This window comes from Eptatretus burgeri, chromosome 1, assembly GCF_056783735.1.
Source record: "Eptatretus burgeri isolate ZD-2024b chromosome 1, Ebu_testis_v1, whole genome shotgun sequence".
NCBI lineage: Eukaryota > Metazoa > Chordata > Myxini > Myxiniformes > Myxinidae > Eptatretus > Eptatretus burgeri.
The window spans coordinates 33,169,767-33,189,785 of NC_140961.1; the positions used below are offsets into that span (position 1 = coordinate 33,169,767).

The 20,019-nt window shown below is 42.6% G+C and overlaps 2 protein-coding genes and 1 long non-coding RNA gene across 7 annotated transcripts in view; 2 read left to right on the forward strand and 1 right to left on the reverse strand.

The window, feature by feature from the left end:
• The window catches only part of LOC147034179 (uncharacterized), a 115,749-nt gene that overhangs the window by 78,102 nt on the left and 17,628 nt on the right, over positions 1-20,019 (reverse strand). The window lies entirely within an intron of this gene.
• Positions 1-20,019, forward strand: part of LOC147034181 (ectonucleoside triphosphate diphosphohydrolase 1-like) — a 223,531-nt gene that overhangs the window by 44,033 nt on the left and 159,479 nt on the right. The gene's annotated exons all lie outside the window — the stretch shown is intronic.
• On the forward strand, positions 16,503-16,837 carry LOC147034182 (uncharacterized). Its single transcript, XR_015057359.1, has 2 exons — positions 16,503-16,673; positions 16,796-16,837. It is a non-coding gene; the product is annotated as an uncharacterized LOC147034182 (long non-coding RNA).

Genomic DNA, 20,019 nt, shown 5'->3' on the forward strand with positions numbered 1-20,019 from the left:
AGTCTCTCTAAAATGTGGGTATCTGATTGGAATTGTCTCAGGATAGCAAACACCTATTGTCAAGGCCCCTCCCCCAGGTCTATCTGATGGCATCCTGCCTCCAACACTGTCCTTTGATGTCCACACTGGCTATTCTCACCACTTCATCCCAAGTGTGTGGGTTGTGCTTGCCAGCCCCTCTGGTCTGCATGTCCCAAAGACCGTTCTTTTTGTGAACAGTGTCGGAACTATACCAGCCATCCCTGCTGTTTTTTTTTTGTACAAAAACAAGGGAAATATTATTGTGTTGGGATCCATCTTACTCTTATGTGAATAAGGAAATATGTTTGTGTTAAATAGGGTGTCCAACACACATTCTGGTTAATTGTGTGGTCGATCTATCCTGTATGTGGGACCTCCCTGTAGACATTGAAGTTTGTACCCCTCCTGTAATTGTGAAATACATTGTTGAATCGTGGATGATGCCAGTTTTGGGGAAGTGGATGTGTAAAGAAAAAGGGAAGGGGGATCTCCAATGTGTATAAGTGTGTTGCGTCAGGTTTTCATGTGGGGGGGGGTGGTGTGTGGTGTGGGTGGTAAGACACATTGGTTCGTCATTGTAAGACATCAGCGTGAAGAACTATAGGCCTACCGATCCCCTTGACCAGTCTTTCTGGTGAGCTGCACGTTTGATGATGCAAATAATTTGACTTCCCTTCTGAGAAATATAGCTGTGTTTTTACTAATTAATTTGTCTGCCCTTTCCTTGGAAAGGACAATGGACATAATTACACATATGGCACTCCCACAGGAGGAAGTCCCTCTTGCCTAACCTGGGAAATAGATGGTAGCATTGCAACCGCTGTGATATTAATTATTGAATTGTGATCACTCGTACGATTGTATTCGCTACAAACCGAACCCTAACCCTAACTATGGTGAATCTTGGGTTTGGGAGTATTGTTGCATTTGTAGAATGGCGCATCATCATGTGGCCGTGATGGCATTTAAAGCAACCTCAACATGGGAACTGTGCTTGATTTTTCAGAGATTTTTGTGCTCACACTTTAGCTCTTTGAGGATGGACTTTTGTACCCCACACGCTGAGCACAAAGTAGGGTTAAGCAATTGGTTCAAATTGTCTGTCTGTCTATCAGTCAATTTCTATGATCGAGCAACTACTTACTCTCAATAAAATTTTACATTTTGAACAACGTTGAATATCAACCGGAACAGGAGCTTGCACGTTAGCATTACTTTGGCTCTGAATTTAGCAAATTGTATTATATGGTGCCTTGTCCCGAATGCGCATGCCTGCCTGACAGTCAGACAAAATTGAAAATCATTCCGAACAAGAAACTTACTGTTTTCAAAGACATCATGGAGGACACAAACAACAGGCATGAAGAACTAAATTAACGTATTAAATAAGGTGGTGTAAAATATGCTGCATCAACGGCGGAAAACCTCCAAAAAAGATGTTTTTGTTTTGTTTCTACTGCCTTTAAAACTTTTATTTTATTTCATCGAATGATAGAGTTGAACACGGGAGAATACAAATCGCCTTGTTGGCACTTCCTAAAACTTTCAGTTTAGCAGTTGACATGACAGAAGTAAATAGACACCTTAAATTTCTTCATTTCATCTGTTTACGCAGTTTTACTCAGTGATTTGTACTAATATTCGACTATTTCTTTGCAGCAAAGAGTTCCTGAGTCTTGTATGACAATTAACTATGCCTCGAATTCAGGGAGCACACAAACTTTCCGATTTTCAAAGAGGATGAATTGTTGGTCCATCGGAAGGTGGAGTCAGCCAGCATCAGATAGCTCAGAACCTTGGCATTCCACTTTCTATGGTCAATCAAGTGATTGTGCAATTCACCACTGAAGGCAAAGAATCCACAGCTTCCTGTTCTGGTCGATCTGGGCCCTAAGAAAGGTGTCTTTGAGCTGACAAGTGGTCCATTGAGAGAACTCCCGTTGTAAAGTAGCAGATGTTGCAGAGGAGGTCCAAGTTAGCTCAAGAACTGCCGTGCGGTACCTTCATCAACTGGGCTGCTATGGGAGAGCAGCTACGAGAAAATTTCTTCTCAGACCAGCCAACATTGAAAGGAGAAAGAAGTGGGCTGATGAGATGGCCAACTGACCCTTGGAGTTTTTTTTTTTTTTTTTTTTTTTTTTTTTTTCAGATGAGTCCCAATTTGCTCAATTTTCTGACAGTGGGCACATATGGGTCTGGAGACTTCCCATTCAAGAGTTCTCTTTGAACCGATTGCAGCCAACTGTCAAACACGGTGGTTTTTCAGTGACGGTGTGGGGAGCAATCTGGAGCGCTGGTCGGTCAGAGCTTGTGGAGTGTGTTGGCAACATCAACACTACGAAAAACATTTCTATCCTTGAGGATGGACTTCTCCCCATCTTCTCCACTGGTCAGATGGTAAAAAACAACACTCTGTTCATGGAAGATGGAGCTCCATGCCACACTGCAAAAATGACCAAAGAACGGCAGGACAGAAATGGGATCAAGCGACTTCCATGGCCAAGTCAGTCTCTTGAGATGAATCCCATTGAACACCTCTGAGCCATATTGGATCGAGCTGTGCAGAAAAGTCCAGGAAACCAACATCATGGGCAGAATTGCTGAACCTTTTGCATGAAGCCTGGACAGAAATCGCACAAGAGAACATTTTGGAACTCGTTAGTTCTATGCCTGAAAGATTAAAAGCATTGAAATCTGCAAATGGCAAGTCTACAAAATATGAGTTTATGTCTAAAAATGGATCAAATATACTACAAATGTTCAATAACTAAATTATTTTAAAATCATGGTGTCTATTTACTTCTGTCATGTCTCTGTACTTGGCCAAAATATTCCACCATCACATCCACTCAAATTTGCCGCACACTGAGGGCGGAGTTGGCATAATGTTCAGCTCGGGACTGTTCCGTGTGACGCATTGGCTCCATACGGTTAGGCCAAAAAAAAAAAATGTTGCATTGGCGTAACCCGCCCGACCCTAAAAATTCCGCCGACCCTACGGTTTTTTTTTATCGATATCAAGTATCTTGTTGATTGCGATCGCGATCGCCAAAACCCGGAAGTGTTTCGGACAGAACCCGCTGCACGCTGCGCTATGCATATGTCATAGTTTAGCTCGCTGCGTGTGTGTGCGTGTGTGTGTGTGTGTGTGTGTGTGTGTGTGTGTGTGTGTGTGTGTGTGTGTGTGTGTGTGTGTGTGTGTGTGTGTGTGTGCGAAACGGCTCTGCATATCATCTGTACGAGGGAGAGATATTGCGCCTCGCTCGATCAGTACGTCGTCTGTTGTTTCCAACATGGCCGCGTACTCTATCAAGATTACTGGCATGCTTGGGCCTAAAAAACTGTTCAGCGTCTTACGAAAATGCGACAAAGATGCGAGGCTTGGAGATATCATTCAGGGAATTGCAGACGTAAATTGTGACACTGCTCCAATACTTTCCTCCGTGCAAGCGTCTAGCAGTGATGGAGGGTCCTTTTCGGACGTTTTGGCGGCGGAAAAGGTGTCTATCTTAGACGACTTCGGTTATCGCTTCGTCGTCTCTTGGGACCACAAAAATCTGTTCGATTTAGAAGAAATTTGTCTTACCAGAGGTAAAGACATGTTTTGCATGATTTGTTTAAAAAATTACTTCAACTTGGGTGATTATTTGACTTAGAGAGGTTTGACTTCGGCAGAGTTCACTGTATTTGCTATTAAAAATGTTGATATATGTGTGAACAGCACCGAAAAGGCTATAAACCAGCATCTTGTGTATTCCCCTGGAGATGGTGCCTGAGATATCTCAGGCTTGGCAGGGGCTGATTCAGGATCTTGGGGAAAGGGGGGCTTCATCCGCCAAAGGCGAAAGGCCCGAGCCCCAGCAGGAAGTTTGGGGGGCCTCCCCCAGGGAAAAAAAAATATATTTAAAGGGTCTTCATATGGGATTTCCTGGCATCTGACGATAGAATTTACACATCTTAGAGCTGTTGTCAGTGGTGTACCGTCGTACTCAGTAGACAAAGCATTGGAGGGGCAGAGTGTTGTTCGTGAACAATGCTCTGCCCCTCCAATGCTTTGTCTACCATGTACGACAGTACGCCACTGGCTGTTGTAAAAACTACAGTCAACCTTGTCTAAGTCGAATCTGTTAGGACTGAAGAAATAGCTTAGATTTAAAGGTGTAAAAACAAAAGAATATAAAGAGAAGAGAACTTGATAAGATCTTTGACTTAGGCGATTATTCGACTTATGCAAGTTCGATTTAGGCAAGGTTCACTGCACTAGTTTTTTTTTTGAGTGGGGGGGGGGGTCGCCGACAAAAAGGGGGGGTACTCGAGCCGAGGGAGATTTTGGGAGGGATTTATTAAAAAAAAAAAAATCCCTACCTACCTACCCTATTTTTCAGTGACCCGTTACACCAATGCAACATTTTTTTTTTTTTGGCCTTACCATCACCCTGTTATTTGATATGAAGGTCACGAACAAAAGTAATGTGGATCGTACTCAAATGCAAAGCAAGAGTTTAAAAGACCCTTCCCATGTGTCCTTTTTATCAAGACTGCGTTGGGTAAGGTTCTGAACTCTCAGGTTTGTTGTTCATTTTGCTTAAGGCCCTGTCACACCTTGACGATTTAGCCAGCGTATGCCGACGTATGAATAATTTGTCTAAAACGCTGGCACACGTCGAATACGCTATGGGTAAGTTTTGTATATGTTAAGAGCACGCTGGCTTACATCTTTGTATGCTGGCTTACGTCGTAGTACGCCGAGCTGTTAGACAAATTTTCCATGCTTGAAATTTTTTGACGTATGCCAGCATATGACTCACACGTTCCGCATAATGCTGGCCATTAGTTGTAGGCACGTTACACGATCGTTGACACACGTCGACACACGTTACTTGTAAGTTACTCATAAGTTGAAACATGTCAAGGTAATGGTTAGCGTCAGTGTTCCAGACTCCCTGTTTTTTTTTTTCTTCGGTATGACGGTGATGTTGACACTTCGATTTCTAGTGCGGTTATAATATAATATAATTAATAGGCTTCCGCTCAACGATTTAAATCATAACCACACGAGAAATCGGTGTCAACATCACCGTCATACCGAAGAAAAAATAAATAAAACCAGGGAGTCTGGAACACTGACACGAACCATTACCTCGACGCGTTTTGACTCATGAGTAACGTACAAGTAACGTGTGTCGACGTGTGTCAACGATTGCGTAACGTGCCTAAAACTTATGGCCAGCGTATGCGGAACGTGTGTCATACGCCGAGTACGTCGAAAAATTTTCAACATGCTGAAAATTTGTCGACATACTCGGCGTACTCCGACGTATGTCAGCATTCTTCAGCGTGCTCTTAACGTATACAAAACTTACCCATAACGTATTTGAAGTGTGCCAGCGTATTCGGAAAAATTTTCATACATCGGCATACGCTGGCTAAAACGTCAAGGTGTGACAGTGGCTCGACACTTCGATGTCTAGTGCGGTTATGATTTGAATCGTCGAGCCGCAGCCTATTAATAGCCTACGCCGCGTGATCGTCGGCGATACACTGCCGCGCTATGCATAAGTTAGACTATCGTTGGGCATAGGTTGTGAACGCCGACAACACGCTCAGTATTCGTTGATATAAGTTATCTATATATTATCGAAACATTCTGTGTACGTTACTAATACGTTATGCATACGTCCAACTCGTTATGAATACGTCCAAAACTGGAAAAAAAAACATCAATAGTTCAGCGTATGCCAGCGTTTTACATACATTTTGATACCTTGCCATACGGTGGCTAAAACGTCAAGGTGTGACAGGGCCTTTATGAAGCACTGTGCTTAACCGAGTGGCTGTTCGCATTAACTTGCACATGTATGTTGTGGGACAAGCCAAATTGCATGTGTTTCAGTATTCCACAATAAGATGAGTAACTTATTTGTTGGAGTGAGGTCTTGTTTAAATGTGCCATTACTGTGCTGACAAATTTTTTTTTTTAAACCTTCTGAACTTGTTTAACACCAAAAGTGTTTTACCTGATAGTTTGCAGATGTACACTTTGGATTTCAATTTTTTTTTTATTCCATAGCTTCAGGAGGGTGAGTAGGGGTGAGGGTGGCAGAGATTGAAATTTCTACCATATTTGTGTACATAAATAAATACCGCACATGGTCCTGAATTGTTGCCGTTAAGAAGTCAGCGTCCTCACTTGTAAGGAAAGAAAAGCGAGTACAGTATTTCATACTAACTAAAAACTGAAATACAGTGCAGAGCACATTTTCAATGATTTATTACTTTCACGAGCAACTTTTCTCACAACACAAAAATTCAACTTTGAGGTTCATGTCCTGCTTTGCCAGTTCACGAACCTTTGAGATTGCATTGCTTTTTCCATGACATCAATGGGCTGTTATGAATGAATGCTGGAGGAAACGCACCATCACAAGCAGTTTCAGGGAACGCGTCATGTTAATGGGCCGTGGGTGTGAGTTTGAGTACATCGTTGAGATTAATGAAAGTGGCTGGACTACTATTATTCAGGTCTCGCATTTTTCTTCCACCTCTGCAGCTTAAAAGGAGAATTCTCAGTCATCCCTGTGGAGAGCCACGGTGTCGCTTCAGCTGTTTGAGGCAATCCATTTGTCTTCAGATCTGTGATGAAGGGATCTCAACTGCCCATGATCCTGGGTTTATAAGCTCGACAGAATGCTAGGGAACATTAACCTTCAAAATTGATCTTGATTCGACCTTTGATTGAAACTTATACTAGTGATACAGTGGTTGCAAACTTATTGTTTCGTGCAAAGACAGCGTTCACCACTAACTCAAAACCTGAGCTACATCTGGAGTGAAGGACACACTTTCTTGACACTTATTTGCTGATTGCAGGGTTGGTGTGCAAATAGGCCACAGTGGTAATCTGCCTGTGCACCCACCCAGAACGCTTGGGAAAGTGAGTTGCATTGAGAGTCTTCATTGCTTCACTCCGCAAAATGTACTTGATGATAATTTGGTGCCAGTCTCAAAATCATGGCGCATAAAACTATTTTAAAGGTTGCCTAAATTAATACCTATCTTATTAACTTGGAAGCCCCTCAATCATCTTGTGTCCACTATTTAAGATCATTATTTGTACTGAATGGAGGTTTAAGGTTTTTGTGGGTGGCAAGAGTATCAATCAGTAAAGCATTCCACTGTGATAATGAAGCTTGTTGTTCAGAGTACTGAATAAAAGGGCACTCAATGTGGCTTCTTGCCCACACGATGGAAAGCAAGACGTGAGGGCTCTAGTATGCGAGCCACCTGTGCAAAAATAACAAAACAAAACCTGATTGACTAACTACAATTGGCTAAGAACAAGATCCGAGTGGCTAAGAACACGATCTAAGCAGCAAAGAACAAGATCCGAGCAGCTAAGAACAAGATCTAAGCAGCAATGAACAACATCTGAGCGGCTAACTCAGATCAGCTAAAAACAAGATCTGATTGGCAAAGAACAAGATCCGAGTGGCTAACTCAGATCAGCTAAAAACAAGATCTGATTGGCTAAGAACAAGATCTGAGTGGCTAACTCAGATCAGCTAAAAAGCAGATCTGAGTGGCTAAGAACAAGATCCGAGTGGCTCAGAACAAAATCTGAGCGGTGAATTCAAATCAGCTAAAAACCAGATCTGATCGGCTAAGAACAAGATCCGATCGGCTCAGAACCATATCGGCTTTTCACTGTCAAATCTATTTTTCACGGCATTTTAATTTATCCTATTGCTCAGAGGTTTTGAGAAGGTTATGAATTCAAGGATTTATATATAGCGACCGGCTGGGCAAGTAAAACCACTTGTGGAATATTTAACAGAACATACCGACATGGAAAGTGTTTTCCCTGTGAAATCTGTAATCAGGTAACGACGCGATTCCGCATTAAGGTAGTAAAATTGGTCGATGTTTTAATTGCAAATCGTACCCCTCCCCTTCCACTGATACCGCAACGATGTCAACTGTGGGTGGTTTCATATGAATGGTAAATTTGAATATTTTAATTTCTTTTATATGTGTAAAATTAATTACTTAGCTTCCTCAAGCCCCCCACCCCCCCTAACTCTGCCAAAGACAACCTCGGCACTTTCTACAACCTTTAAAAAACCTCTGCGGAGAATTTGAAGCTTCTTACTTTGGAAGCAGTGTATTTAATCATGTTGGGATGATGATAATCCTTCTTTTGCAACAATATTGCTTTCAGGTTCTAGAAAGATTTTTCAGATGTTCATCCAGTATTTAATCTCCCACAAAAAGCCATATGTTGGCTTCGCAGCAAAATTCAATCTCAAGAGCATAGATGAGGGGTCAAGTAAATTTACATGATGCCTGTACCATAAGGGGACCTTTGTATTTCAGTCATATAAAATGTTGCATCGACTATGACTGTTAAATGTCACAGGCATCTACATGGACGCAACTGCTTTACCGCTTGTGTTTTATTTTAGGAGCACTTACCGTTGCATTGGATAAGATGATGTAGAAGATGACAAAACTACCAAACTGTCTACCTTGAAATGAAGATGATGCTCAAGATCTGGATATCCATTATGCCAAGAAGCGAAAAGGGTGCTGGCACCCTGGGCAAGAGTGAAAATCACGACCCACCTAGTGGCATTGCATATGAATGTCTTTTACTAACTGAGGTGTGAGTGAATTATTTGACCCTTTGGAGAAGGCCGAGATTGTGCTGCTGTGTCAATGCCAATTTCTTAGGTGTGGTCCACCAGACCAAGGAGCTCGAAGAAATGGACATTGACGAAAAGTCGTTTTTATGCATCCGCCAACAGTCGCCAGAAGCATTATGTTTTTGGGTTGTCCGTACGTACGGACGGCCGTCCGTCTGTCTGTGATAATTTTTTTTCTTCGTTTTCTATTGCAACCGCTTATCCAATTGACGCAAACTTTTCACCATAGGTGCGACTATTCATGTAGAATATTTTAATGATAATTATGATGTCAGAGGTCACATGGTGTGGCAGCCATGTTGGAAAAAAAAGGAAAAAAGATTGGACTTCTGCATCTCCAAAACCACTCCACGGAAAAAAAAATCGAAACTTGGCACATGTGATGTACTCTTCATGGGAAATGTGTGGGTTTTTTTTGATGATGTCACAAGTTGCTTCGTTATGACGTCCTAATTGTATAGGGATAATGCTTTATCTGATCAGTATGAAAACATTTGAGGGTCATCTTGGGCTAAATTGTTTGGGGGGAGGGGGGAATGATGATATCATTGGCCACGTGATTCGGCAGCCATATTGTTTTTAACATAAAAACCTTCAAGTTCTCCACCGATGACGTCATCGATCACATGGCTTGGCAGCTATGATTTTTTTGAAGAATAAACCTTTAAAAACCTTCTCCAGAACGGCTTGAGAGATCGAGGTGGAACTTCACCCACATGTTCCCCAAGCCTTGGGGATACCAGAGGGTTCATGAATAATTCATCGGTCACATGGTCTGGCAACCATATTGGATTGAACGAAAATCTTTAAAACATATATATTTCTCTTGAACCGCTTCACCAATCAACGTGAAACGTTGCAATTGTGATCTAGTAGTTATGGGGAATATATGTTTTAAATCAAACTTGGTACAAGTATGTTGTAATGATGTAATAATGTGGGCGGAGGCATTAGCAACATCACGACATTGAAGAGTGCCTTTCTCGTTTATAAGATGATCGGAATCTTATCCAAGGAGTGATTCTGGAGAGAGAGAGACAGACAGACAGACAGACAGACAGACAGACAGACAGAGACATTGTCCTTCATTCTCTTTCTTGGCTATAATCCAGGAAGTGGTAAAAGGCATTGTGCACTTTCCGTCACTCAACCAGCATGCAGACATATATCATTAACTTGACGGAGGATCAAAAATGACATTGACTTTGTTTATGAAAAGCATAATAGCATATGTAGATTAATAATTTTTGAGATAATTTGTCTTTCCATTTTTAGTAATCACTATCTATAATCAAGTGTTTTCTTGCTTTGCTGAAAATCAAGATTGCAGCAAACGGGGTTACAAATAGGGTGGAACAGTGGAAACTCGAGAGTTCATAGAACACCTTACCCCACAGTCTTGAGATAAATACATGGGAAGGGTGTTTTCAACTCTTGCTTTATGTTTCTGAGCATGATGTATATTTCTCAGCATGAGCTGCCATATCAGCTGAAACTCACTGTTACTCTGACCTCAGAGCGTGCAGAAAGTTGTATTGGTGGAGACGGCATAAAATTTGGCTAAACTGAAGGTTTTCGGAAGTGTAAACAATGTGATTTGTATTCTACAGTGTTCAAACATATCATTCAATTGAGATAAAATTAAAGTTTTAAAGGCTGTATAAAAATCCCAAAGAATTTATTCAGAAGTTTATTGCCACTGATGCACCCTCTTTCACATGATCTTATTGAACATGTTAAATTAGTGATTCATGGCTGTTGTTTGTGTCCTTTATAAACTTAGAAACAGTAAGTTTCCTGTTTGGAATGATTTTCAATTTTATTTGATTGCCAGACAGTAAGCCAGGTGGGCAAACAGACAAAATAAAAAATCACTCATCGAGTGACACTTGGCGAAATGGAACAGCACTTGGTAGAGCGCATACTTCTGCCATGCTGAACAGTTTACATTTTGTATTCCACTGATAAGTCGGATCTGAATCCGGACCTTAACCAAAATCGAATCCGCTTGTTCGTATCACCTAACTAACTCATCCACTTAGTTTTGTCATAACTCATCCATAACTTTTTGAGATATCATGCTATATACATACAGTAGTTTTTGGCCCCATCTCTCAATGGTGAAGAATCACTTAAAAATTAAATAATTCTCGTATCTGGATCTGCATTCAGATCTTCACCAAAATTGAGTCGATTCATCCTTGCCACTCACTCAACCTGTCCGAGTTTTGTCAGAATCCATCCCTAACCTTTTGAGATATTGTACAGTAGGGTGTTCTACTTTTTCAAAAGTAGTTGCTGGAATGAAGCACAATGTGCCCATCAGTTCCACGAGTGAAGTTAGGTGATCGACCAAAGTTTGAAAAATTTCCCGCCTTTTTTTACCACGGTCCGGCATTTTTAAATTTCAGGAAAAATCCATATTTTTGGAAATAATATTGATTTTTGAATATTTTTTAAAATATATTTCTCTGTGTTTAGATGGCAGGAAAAATCCATATTTTTGGAAATAATATTGATTTTTGAATATTTTTTAAAATATATTTCTCTGTGTTTAGATGGCAGGAAAAATCCATATTTTTGGAAATAATATTGATTTTTTGAATATTTTTTTAAAATATATTTCTCTGTGTTTAGATGGCCGAATGTACTTCAGTAGGCACCAGTATGATACTAAGTACCCGTAAATATTACTCACAACTTGTCCCAACAATTTGAGAAGGGGTTGCCATTTTGGAATTTCACTGAAAATCCCATATTTTGACAATTATTGCACGGCACATTGTTAGGCATTTACAGAATATCAGTTGTAGCGTTTTCATGCAGACATTATTAATGACAAATGAGAGCATGATCAATTAATTATGAGAACAACCAAATATGTTTTAAGCGACATGGTTTTCATATATGACAACATTCCAATCTAGCAAACAAGCAACCACACAGATACCTTATAGAGAACATAGCGTTTGTTTTGTATAGTCTGGGTAAAGCTTCCTGTGCTCTTCCACGCACTGTAGCAATGCTTGACGTTATTTCTCATCATTGCACATATGAATAAAGTCAGACACAAGCTTAATTCCTCTTTCAGCTAGATCATTTACGACACGCAAAGAATTATCACTTTCACAAAATTTCCTGTAACTAGCGAACTTGTCCCACATAGCGACAGGAGCCCTGACCATTGGTCAGTCAAGGTTTATCTGCAAGTACACAAAGAATAAAAAAATATATATAATTCATTAGATATTCACAAAATATACGATTTTTACTGAATTTTCAAAATGGCAACCCCTTCTCAAAATGTCGGGACAAGTTTGTGAATAATATTTACGGCTACTTGCTCTCATAATGGTGCCTTCTGAAGTGCATTCGGCCATATAAACACAGATAAATATATTTTTTAAAACATTCAAAAATCAATAATATTTCCAAAAATATGGATTTTTCCTGAAATTTCAAAATGCCGGCCCGCGGTCAAAAAATGTGGGAAAATTTTCAAACTTCGGTCGATCACCACCTTCACTAGTGGAATCGATAGGCACATAGTGCTTCATTCCAGCAACTACTTTTGCAAAAGTGGAACACCCTATTGTACAGGAAATCATTTTTGGCCCTATCTCACAATATGGTGAACAATCACTCAAAAAGTTCAAGTGCCCGGATCTAGATTCGGATCTTCATTAAAATTATGCGTTTCTGTCCTCAGCCAGTCATCTACATACACAACAAAATTTCAGAACAATTGCTTGAAAACTGTGGCCAAAATCATGTGACAGACAGACAGACAAACGCTACATACCAACAAACTTGGCGAAAAAACTTTTTTTCGCAACATAACAATTACCTGACTCCTCTGTGTGCATGCATGCTCGGGACGAGGCTTCGTACAATTTGCCAAATTCAGAGCCAAAGTACTGCAAAACTGCATGTTCCCATCAAGGTGATTTCCCATCAAGGTTATATATAGAAGCTTAGGGGTAGTTGTGACAAAATTCCAAGGCAAATGTAAGCCCACCCTTGTAAGTTGTACATTCTTTCTGGTCAGGAGTTATTTGCCTGAGTGGACATTCGACCTTCATATTGAATTTTGTGAAACCACTGCCTGTGCTTTGTGTCACTTACCACCTGTGCTTCATTATACCACTTTCAGATTCAAGCAAGAAAATATTGGAGTTGCTTAGGCATGAATAATGACAAATATAATCGGGACATTGTAATTTCAAAAATCCAGACCTCCTGGTTATGTTATTGCACATCCTGCACACTGCTGAAATCGTGAGATGATCATCTTTATATGGATCATTCATAAATCTCCACCTTTCACTTGTGAAACACCACCAATGTTTTTCAAAGGCAAGAAGCCTCGTGCTTGCCAGGCCCTCTTTCTCTTGTGGTGATGCTCTCGGGCCCAGCTTTGCCGTAACATATCATTACACCCCTGGAGTTACGAAAGGGATCATATTTGCACAGCAGAATGAAGATGGACCCATTACTCATGTTTTCTTTCCATCCCTGAGAGGTGATACAACGTGAGCCACATCGTTTTATTTGCACACATTACAGCCGAGTGAGGGCCCCCTTTGGACCGAGTGAGGGCCCCCTTTGGACCGAGTGAGAGCCCCCTTTGGACCGAGTGAGGGCCCCCTTTGGAGGCAGCATCAGAACTGAGGTTGTGGTTGATTTTCTAAAGGGGACTTTGTTTTGAGAAAAGTATTTATTTCGGGAATTTTTTGAATCCTGATTCTTGAATGGTTTAAAATTTATCCTCAGATCATAAATCATCTGTATAAACATTGCTGGTGATTCATCAAACCCACTTAATCGATCTGCCGGTGTTCCTCAGGGATCTGTTTAGTCCACTTTTGTTTCCTCTCCATCTTCAGCTACTTGGTGTGTAATATTAAAGAATTTAACATCATCTTTCATTGCTAGAACTGATTGTTGCACGATCTACTTGTCCATTGAACCTGATTGTACGTGTTCTTTTACAACTCTGAATTCCTGTCTTATTGGAATTCAACACAAGTGTCCATTACCCTTCTCAAACTCACCGCTGTTTATATTGACATCCTGGTCCTTTTCCTCATCTCAATATTTTTAAAGCCTCACCTCCAGATTGTGAAACTTGGGAATCACTGCTGATTGCTGCTTTTTATTGTTTATGTCCTTCAGGGGAGGAGCTTAACAGAAGGAAGCTGTTCACCTCCTCAGGTCACTCTTCCATCAATACTCATCCATACTTTGTTCTGCTCTGTTAACCGGGCGTAGTGGCGTGCGCCTGTAATCCGGCTACTCGGAAGCTTGGGTTGGAGGATCGCTTGAGGACAGGCGCTCTGCGCTGGGCCACGCTATGAGAGGGTGTAGGGCAGCCCGGAATCATGGCGAAACCCAATCCTTATCCCTGTGTCGTAAGAGGCGACCAGGGTTGCGTCAGGAAGGGAATCCGGCGTAAAACCTGTGCCAAATCAGTATGCGGATCATAACGGATGATCCGCTGTGGCGACCCCTAACGGGAGCAGCCGAAAGACGAACAACAATGAAAGACGAGCAGCCGAAAGACGAACAAAGACGAGTCACAAGGGCTGGAGCTGGACACGCATGAGAGAGGTGGAGCTGAACTTAAGGCAATAAGCATCTCTCGCTTTACCTCTGCTTGACCGCCATCTTTTCTCTCCTGGTGTTACACCGCATCATCTTCTTCTGCTGTCTGCCACCGCATCATTCCTATCATTACGCCCATCCTGAGTGGGGTATATTTATTTATTCACTGCACATAAGTTTGCATGCCCCCATCATCCCTGTCTGTGTCCATTGTCGCAGACAGGGATGAGGGGATACGCAAACTTATGTACAGCGAATAATAAACACCATTATAATTATGAGACCGCTTCTTGCCCATTGCCTCTTGTGCGCATTCTGCCGCCTGGTTTGGTTTTGTTGAATGATCCTTGAGGAACGGCAACTGTAGATCAATATAACTGAAAAAGTACACAGAACCATTTCAGAAATCCACGGAGGCATTCATCAGACCTTCAGCACTGAGGCATGACACGTCAGTGGGCCTCAGGCGGGGCGATATATATATATATATAATTGAAATATGTGGAGTGTGACGAGCACTCCCCGATCTCCATTGGGCATAGTCCTACATCAAAGCGTAACTTCAGCCCCGCAACTCTTTCAAACAGACAAAGATTACATGATCAACATCAATTAAACATCAAATAGAGCCACCTATCTGGATTTTGGGCTTGTTTGCTCTCATCAGCATGGCATACCGATAAATATCTAACCAATGATGACCACATTCGTCGTTTTAACATCAGATGCACCTCCGCACTGTTATGGTGACATCACCGCGGATTATGTCTCACACAGTAAAACCACATAATCTGCAAAGAACAACCGTCCATCTGTTTTACCGTGTGTTTGCGACCGTGTGCGACAGTTATTCCTGAATAATCTGTGCGCCTGATGGCACGACACGCCACCAATACATTTCGGGGGCGGGGGGGAATACTCTGTGGTGCGGTTCCCGACAGTAGTCGCGTTGTCTCTGGCCCCAGCCTCACGCGCGGAGACTGTGTTCTTAAGGAGGAGCTTGAGTGGAGAAGGGGCGGAGGGTGGAATGGTGAGCGGGACCAGGTAGGCGGGTGTGGTCGACGTTGAGGCGTGGGCGGAGACTAGGAGGCGGAGTCGAGAATCAGGAGGCGGAAACAGGCACACACCGCGTGAAAACACACAAAACGGAGGAACTACTCCATCTTTTATAAGGCCCGAAGCTCGGGGGGAGGGCCATGCCAAATTTAAATGTCATCGCCCGAATCGGGCGCTCCGATTGACCCCTCACGTAGCCTGCCAGCTTGGGCCAGAAATCGCCTCACTCTGTTTCCGGCAAGGCCATCCCCAACAGCGGGAACATTGCGCTCGACTCCACAAGACGACACAAATCACCCACACTGAACTCAGCACGTGATTCACAAGCAAATCTTCATCAGGTCTGGACCCCTTGTCCTCGGGTGAACCGACCATGTGTCAGGTGAAGGACGGTATGCTGTGTAAACGAGATGAGGGTCAAGCAGGGCAGAGGGTACCATGGATTGTCTTGCTGTCAAAAAAAACACCATCAGTGCAACCTCTTAAGAGGTATTTGTTCGCATGCCTTTCTAATGCAATCGGCAATTCTCCCCAGCTAATTTGAAGCTCAAATCGACAGTCCAGCATCGAGTGCACGTCACTCGCCGCATATGCCGGGTTTCGGGCTCACCCAGGAACGAGACTCCGGGTGCAGCGGATCCTTCACGTGGCACGGCAGTTTACCCACCTTACAGTGAAAGCGCACGTGACTGATTTATCCCAGGAAAGAAAAGAAGAAGAGTGGGGATGAAATGAAAAGAAAATGATTTAGCAACCCTAACCATTAAATCATCGCTACGCACTCCCTGTTGTCCCGCTAAACAAAAGGAAGGGGACTATCCACACGTATATTAATGGAATAACTGTCTTGGGACACCTATCTGCTGTATGCATGCGGTTCCTAGAACCGCAACTATATATATATATATATATATATATATATATATATATATATATATATATATATATATATATATATATATATATATATATATATATATATACTCGCAGGGATACCCGTGCTCCGCACAGGAATCCCATGGATGACGGCGGGTCTGAAGGAGTATATGTCACAGTTAATTGTAAAATTGTAGAGGCCTGCATCATAATTATTATTTTTATCATCACCACGAGAATAATATATTTTCCCCGCTGTTGTGATAATGAAGTGTCGTACTGTGATTGGCGGCAACGGAGATTGGGCGGATGTGGCAGCACTGTGTATGGGGGTCGGTGGCTAGTGATGACTCGGTGGCTGGTGATGACTCGTATGCCGCGTGCTCCGTGGAGGGTCGTGCTGGAACAGTAATGGTATGTAGTATACTGTATTAGGAATGTAATTGGGATTAGAGTATGGAGTTTGCCTTCAGTATTATGTGTACAAGTTATTGTATTTTGTTATTCTTACCGTATGTATATTTATGTTGTTGTAGATATGCGTATGGGTTCTGTGAGAATAAAGCCGATCAAAAAGGTTTATTGTTGATTACTACAACAATAATTTATTCTCACAAAACCTACCTGGTTGGATTGAACCAGAAGAGCGCTGAGGCCGACACTGGAATGGAGCGTTTGCTGAGACCAGAGAGGCTGGATTCGGATCCCAGTTCACCCACGGCGGCACAACAATGGAAACACTGGTTGAAGACGTTCGAAAACTTCCTGGGAGCTCTACCACAGGATAATCTGGATAAGATGAGTCTGCTTACAAATTTTGTCTCACCAAGACTATACGAAACTATATCAGAGTGTACCATTTATGATGAGGCTATCCGTACTTTACAGTCACAGTACGTAAAGCCCACTAATGAAGTGTTTGCACGCCATTGTCTTGCAACTCGCCGCCAGCAGGTCGGAGAGTCCTTAGATGAATACCTTCTGACTCTGAAAACGTTAAGTAAAGAGTGTAACTTTGGGGCTGTAACAGCAACTCAACATTGCGAAGAATCCATCAGGGATGCCTTCATTAGCGGCCTGCAGTCACCACTGATCAGACAACGTCTATTAGAGAATAAGACTTTAGATTTAGCTACCATGTTTGATCAGGCGAGATCTCTTGATTCAGCCCAAAGAAATTCAGAATCTTATTGTGTTATTCAACCCTCCCGTTCATTGGGTGCTGCCTCATCCAATCAGAATACCGGTGAAGTGGAACCCACAACTGTAATGGCTGCTACGGGTGTTAAATGTTTCTTTTGTGGTTTTTTAAAACACCCACGTGTAAAATGTCCGGCACGAGAGGCTGTGTGTCATAAGTGCCAGAAAAAGGGTCATTTTGCTAAGGTGTGCCGTAGTACTTCATCAGTAGCTACTGGTGCTTGTGCAACTTCCTCTGATCAGGCAACGCCCAGCGGCTGTGTCTGCTGCCGCTGCGCCAGGGGTGTTATCGAAGGCGGTGGTGAGGGTCACCCACGAGGGAGTGGAATTGAATGGCCTTATGGATAGTGGTAGTTCAGAAAGTTTTATCCATCCCGACCTCGTTAAGTGCCATTTAAGTGTACATCACACCCAAGGCAATGTTTCCATGGCATCTACTTCCTTCACCGCTCAGACATCAGGGTTCTGTCGAGTCAATATCAAAGTAAACGGTCGGTGCTACCAAGATGTGCGTCTGTCCATACTCCCTCAGCTGTGTTCAGATATAGTTTTGGGCCAGGATTTTCAGGGACTGCATGATAGTGTTACACTGACATATGGAGGTAGTTTGCCTCCTCTTGTTATCTGTGGACTCAGTACACTATGTGTTGACCCTCCAGAACTGTTTGCCAACTTGACAGCTGATTGTTATCCTGCTGTTGCTCGATCACGCCGGTACTCTCCCGATGATCGTAAATTCATTGAAAAGGAAATTCAAAGGATGTTGAAGGAAGGTATTATAGAGCCCAGTAACTCCTCTTGGCATGCACAGGTTGTTGTCGTTAAGAACGAAACTCACAAGAAACGCTTAGCCGTGGACTATTCAGAAACTATCAACAAATTTACACTTCTTGACGGGTATCCTCTGCCTCGTATAGATGACACTGTTAACAAGATTGCTCAATACCGTGTTTTTAGTACAATTGACCTCCGTAGTGCGTATCATCAAATCCCCATCAGAAATGAAGATAAGCCATACACCGCGTTTGAGGCCTGTGGACGCCTTTATCAGTTTGCTCGGGTTCCCTTTGGCGTCACCAACGGAGTGGCTTGCTTCCAACGTATCGTGGATTCATTCATCCAAGAAGAAGAATTGGTTGGAACATTTGCTTACTTAGACAACATTACTATTTGCGGCATGACTCAGGAAGAGCATGATGCTAATCTCACGAAATTTCTTGAGGCTGCGAAGAGAAAAGAATATAACTTACAATGAAGACAAATGCATCTTTTCAACTAACAGGCTCAGTATTCTCGGATATGTGGTGGAAGGAGGGAAATGCGCCCGGATCCTGAACGACTCCGACCCTTACAGGATTTGCCTGTGCCTCGGGACATGAAATCGCTCCGACGCATCCTTGGCTTCTTTGCCTATTATTCACAGTGGATATATGACTACTCAAGCAAGATCCGCCCACTGTGTGCCACTACTACATTTCCCATGACAAGGGAAGCAGAAGCAGCTTTCCATCTTCTTAAGCAAGACATTGAAGGTTCAGTGGTGAGGGCGATTGACGAATCCATACCCTTCGAAGTTGAGACCGATGCTTCGGATGTAGCAATTGCTGCAGTCCTCACCCAGGCAAGACGTCCGGTAGCCTTCTTTTCCCGAACCCTTCAGGGACCCGAATGTCGTCATGCTTCTATTGAGAAGGAGGCCCAGGCTATTATTGAAACAGTTCGCCACTGGAGACAGTATTTGACAGGCAGACATTTTACTATAAAGACAGATCAACGATCAGTGAGCTATATGTTTGATAAGCAGCATAAAAATAAGATAAAGAATGATAAGTTCATGCGTTGGAGGATGGAATTATCTTGCTATGATTTTGACATTGTGTATCGTCCTGGTCGAGAAAACATTCCCTCTGATACATTCTCCAGGTCTTATTGTGGGATGGCATGCCACGATCGACATTCACTGTTTAACCTCCACGAAGCCTTGTGCCACCCAGGGGTTACCCGCTTATACCATTTTCAGAAATCTAAGAATATGCCATATTCTGTGGAGGATGTCCGGCAGGTTGTTGGATCTTGTAGAATATGCGCAGAATGCAAGCCCAAGTTTCACCAACCAGATAAGACTCGACTCATAAAAGCTACTCAGCCATTTGAGCGTCTCAATATAGATTTCAAGGGGCCTCTTCCGAGTACAGATAAGAACCAGTATTTTCTTAACATTGTGGACGAATATTCACGGTTTCCTTTTGTATTTCCTTGTGCCGACATGACCACTTCCACGGTTATCAAGTGCCTCTGTCAGCTGTTCGCTATTTTCGGAATGCCGGCTTACATTCATTCAGACCGGGGACCCTCCTTCATGAGCAAGGAATTACAAGACTTCCTTGCCAGTAGGGGGATCGCTGGTAGCAGAACTACTAGCTATAATCCTCAAGGGAATGGCCAAGTGGAGAGGTTCAATGGTACCATTTGGAAGGCAATCACAACGGCTCTAAAATCCCGTAATCTACCCATCAAATGCTGGCAGACTGTTCTGCCTGATGCTCTCCACTCAATTGTT